Genomic DNA, 4963 nt, shown 5'->3' on the forward strand with positions numbered 1-4963 from the left:
AACCCTTCACCGGTATTTGCAAAATATTTTTGTGGGTTTCTTTTTTTTAAAATTTTAGCTCAAAACTTATGGTTTTGTGTCACCCACTTGCTAATCCTTGTATTAGGAAAGCACACGTCCAGTATACTTGCTCCGTATATTACTTTTCGGTAAACTACCGTCCGGTTGTAAAGGAAAGCGATGAACAAGCAACTGTTAAGGCAATCTCTAATGACATGCATTTGTTCATGGTCCACAACGTGTCGGATGCAATTACTATCCTTTGTAGGAGAAATAGTAAAGATCACCCTATAACTTTTCGGTCTGGCACAAGGTCATGTCTTTGACCATGCTATCCAACCACCGTTCTTACGGTTGACACTCGATTTGGTTCAGGAGACCTAATGAATTCCAGGTGAATTCCTAGGATTTTACGTTCAATGGTAATGAACGCATTGAAAATAGGTTTTCAGAAAACTAATCGGTTTTAATTTTGATCAAAATATTTTCTTGTTCAAGCTCGAGTTTAGATATCATTGAATTTCATGAGTTTGTAATTCTCAATCTTTAAGGTCAATCTCAAGGATTGAATAATATCAGGCTTAGAAGCTGATTTTTAATCTATAAGGAGATTATCCTTTCTGGGGGTCTGATTCATTAGTCTTATCAAGCTAATTTACACGGCGCCCTCCCCATTTTATGAGACAGATCCTCTCATGGTTAGGATAAGTCTGACCACATGGCGACCCTGTTTGATGCTGAGGTCCGTGGATTTTCAGCTGATTTTCGAGAAAACTTTTCAAGGTTTTTCGTAGACTCTACAACTGGTCTGGACGACAACTTCCTGACCTAAATCAAGAAGCGTGTGTCTTTTTTGGAAGACTTTACTTCCTTTTAATGATGGAATTGATTCATCGTGTAGATCCATCTTTATTTCAAATATATTACAGTAAATCGTATAAAACTAATTAGTTTAGTCCAAAGCAAAAGTACCTACAATAATCTTGTACAAAATATGTGATATATGTTTTAAAGAACTTTGTAAATTCTTCCCACACTTAGCTTTTATTTATTCTTTTCTTTGCCTTTTTATTCTCTTCTATTCCATTTTAAATGAATTCAAGCGTTTTTGGGTTTTTTCTCCATTTATGTTTTCTCCGAGGTAACAATAATTTCAGCATTAACACCTAGTTTTATCGTTCATAAATATGTATAAACATGATTTTGAATTCATTTAGTTGAAATTTTTTTAAATTTTCACAAAATTTGGCAATTAAACTAAATGTAAACCCGAGATAATTTATAACTCTTTCCTACACTTGAGATCTTGCAATGCCCTCATTTGCAAGAAATCAGTAAAAATTTAAATTCATGAGAGTGATTAGTGTAGAAAAATGATTAAAAATACCGAGTTTGCAAACATATTGTTTTATATCACATTTGATATTTTATGTCTTGTCGTCAAAATTAGTAGCTTTTGCTGAACTTAATGCCAGTCTTTGAAAGTGCGCTGTTTTACCCTGTTTTGTACATAAGATAAACTACAAACATACATAATATTTTTATTATATTTTTTTTTATATAAAACCTTTATCTATTAGAACAATTTAAATGAATAATGTTTTTTTTAAATTTTCTTTACTTTTACTTTAGGTAGTTTCGGTATGTTTACCTAGTCCGTCACTCGACAAAATTTAAAAGTTGTCATTTTTAAAGCGATTGTTTTAAAAGCAAAGATTTTTGGGTTTTTTTTTAAATTTTTTTGGTATACTTTAGATCAATAATATTAAAATAATGATAATAAAATTTTTCTCCCCGCCCTCGGGTAAAGCAATTTCGGTTCCATGACCTAGTCTTTAACTTACGACGAATTTTAGAAATCATTTTTTAAACTTAATGAAATAAAGTAATTTTTGTTTTTAAATTCACACAAAACTTAAATTTAAAAATGCATATTAATTTCATACAAAACCTACAAAACAAAAATTCAGAATGGGGGGAGAAAACTAGTTCTTTAGTGTCTGCTTGTGGAAAAGACCAATCGGATTCCATTCTCGAAACTACACGAGAACAGAACAACTAACTCTATACATCGCTTTCTTTTTAGAACATTTGTATCTCTCCACACTTAGGTAGTTGTGGTGTCGAAATTGTGATTAACTTCATTGTCAATTTCTCTTAGACCATAATCAACTTGCATATCTATGACTTTTGCTTTAAGCCATTGGTCGGATTCCTGTGTAATATCCACAAATTCAACTAGTTTTTCCTTTTCTTTAGGCGATAGATTAGATACTAACCAGTTACATAACTTAAAGTTCCCCTTGGTTCTAGCATCGCGAATCCGTTTAATAAGTTTCTTCATTGAACTATTAATAACGAGATCATTTAATTTCGTATCAACAACTGGGTTCTTTATTATCAGGTCATCATTAGGTGTTACTTCATCTTCCCCACACTTAGGCCTTTTATTATTGCTAAGCACTACCGTTGGAGTTGGTAAAACAATATGGTTCTTACCAATCATTTTTGTTGGTTCAACGGTTTTGGTTGGTGGAGATTTAGCCTTTCGACTCACAAAGGTGATTGATTTTTCATCATTACTAAGTGTCATTCTACCCTCTCTTACATCAAATAACGCCCTGGTGGATGCTAAGAATGGTCGACCTAAAATTAGAGGAACGTTTGAGTCCTCTTCTATGTCAATGACAATAAATTCGACTAAAAAGGTTAAATTACCCACTTGAACGGGTAGGTTGTCAGCAATTCCAACTGGGTGCCTAATGGTTTGATCAAAGAGTCGAACACTCATTTCCATTGGACTTAACTCACCTACACCTAATCTCTTATATAATGAAAGGGGCATAACACTCACACTCACACCTAAATCTGCTAGTGCATCATACATGACACAATCACTAAGTAGACAAGGAACAATAAATTCACCCGAATCACCCACCCTGGGTGGAGGTTTTGGTGGAACTGTCTTCATCGGGTTTATCTTTACGGTTTTTGTTTCTTGTACTTTCTTATTCTTCTTCTTCTTTCCAGAGGTATCACAAACTTTATTACCTATTACTTTCTCATACTCAACTCCTTTTCTTGGAAACGGGATGGGTGGTTTGTATGGTGCAACCACTGGCTTTTCATACTCGGGTGGTGGTGGTGTTGTAACTTCTTCATTGTTACTCACATCAAAAACCTTACCATCTTCTGGTGCTGGTTTTTTAGAATTCGTTGAAACCATGTTAACATTCTCATTCCGAGGATTTACTTTAGTATTACTCGGTAGCTTTCCTTGTTCCCTATCACTCATCATGCTAGCAAGAGTACCTACGTGTTTTTCTAGATTCAAAATGGAAGCTTGTTGAGTTCTTAATGATTGATCAAACCTCTCATTTGTTTGGGTTTGAGATGTAATAAATTGTGTTTGAGATTCCATTAGCTTTGTCATCATTTCTTCTAGATTTGACTTTTTCTCTTCGATTTGTTGCGGTGGTTTATACAAGCTTGTCTTTGTTGATTGAAAGTGTTGTTTTGAGTTGGTTGGTTATTCGAACCTTGTTGGTTGTACGAGTTATTATTGGGTCCATTTGGATTGTAAAGAATGTTTTGATTTCGATTGAAGTTTGGCCTTGGCGGTTGATAATTATTTTGATAATTATTTCCCGGCCTTTGGTTCATGTAGGAAACATTCTCACGTTGTTCCATCGTTTGCTCGATGTGACACTCTTTTGTTAAGTGTGGTCCACCGCATTGCTCACAAATAATTCGTATTGCGTGAATATCTTTAGTCATCTTTTCCATTCGTCTCTCGAAAGCATCTATTTTTGCGGAAACGGAATCAAAGTCATGGCTAGAATTGGCTCTAGCCACTTTAGATGAACGGAAAATATCTTTTTCCCGGTGCCACTCATGTGAGTGAGAGGCTGTGTTATCAATAATTTTGTGAGCTTCGATTGCGGTTTTCTTCATAATGGAACCACCAGCTACTGTGTCGATGTCTTTTCGTGTAGCAACGTCGATACCTTGGTAGAATATTTGTACTATTTGATAAGTGTCTAAACCGTGCTGAGGACATCCTCTCAACAATTTTCCGAATCTTGTCCACGCCTCATATAATGTTTCATTTGGCTTTTGTGTGAACGTAACAATTTCTCCTTGAAGTCTCACGTATTTAGATGCCAGAAAGAATCTTTTAAGAAATTTCTCAACTAAGACATCCCATTTATCAATCACTCCTTCAGGTAACGATTCTAACCAATCTTTGGCTTCTCCCTTTAAAGTCCAGGGAAACAACATGAGATAGATCTGTTCATCCTCAACTTCTCTGATTTTGAATAGAGTACAAATCCTATTAAAGGTTCGAAGATGTTCATTTGGATCTTATTTTGGCGTATCACTATATTGGCATTGATTAGTTACCATGTGTAGGATTTGTCCTTTGATTTCATAAACTGGCGCATTAATGTCTGGCTTAATAATGGCGTGTCCTTGGCCAGTGCGTGTAGCCCTCATTCGATCCTCCATACTTTGAGGTTCCGTTACTTCCATAATTGAATTTGTTGAATACGAATCATTTAAGGATTCTGATTTAACGATTTGTGGTTCAGGAGGAATGATTAGTGGTTCAGGATCTTGGAATTGTCCTTGAATATCCTCCGGGTTCTCAATTGTGAAGTCGGGTTCAAAAAATAGATTATCGGAATTTTGAATTGGAAAACTTGTTCGACTTGATGATGATTCTAAAGAAAAACCAACGGCGACAATATTGGCTAGATGTCTTGATCGAGTTACAGGTGGTGAACGTATGAAAGGTGGTGAACGTTTTGCTCGGTGCATTCACTGAATATCCTAATAGTTATAAAAATAAAAATTATATAAGTTATCAAATTAATAGACTTTTCTGCTTTTGCCCACGTTTCGAATAGCCAAAAGATGCAGCAGGGAGCCAGGATCCTTTAAGTCGGAAAATCCACAACTC

The 4963-nt window shown here is 35.1% G+C and overlaps 1 non-coding gene across 1 annotated transcript; it reads left to right on the top strand.

Annotated features, from left to right (window-relative positions):
• The first annotated feature begins 4042 nt into the window (after window positions 1-4042).
• LOC139887144 (small nucleolar RNA R71) lies at window positions 4043-4149 on the top strand. Its single transcript, XR_011772987.1, has one exon. It is a non-coding gene; the product is annotated as a small nucleolar RNA R71 (small nucleolar RNA).
• The last annotated feature ends 814 nt before the right edge of the window (window positions 4150-4963 follow it).

Source organism: Rutidosis leptorrhynchoides, chromosome 1 (genome assembly GCF_046630445.1).
Source record: "Rutidosis leptorrhynchoides isolate AG116_Rl617_1_P2 chromosome 1, CSIRO_AGI_Rlap_v1, whole genome shotgun sequence".
Taxonomy (NCBI): domain Eukaryota; kingdom Viridiplantae; phylum Streptophyta; class Magnoliopsida; order Asterales; family Asteraceae; genus Rutidosis; species Rutidosis leptorrhynchoides.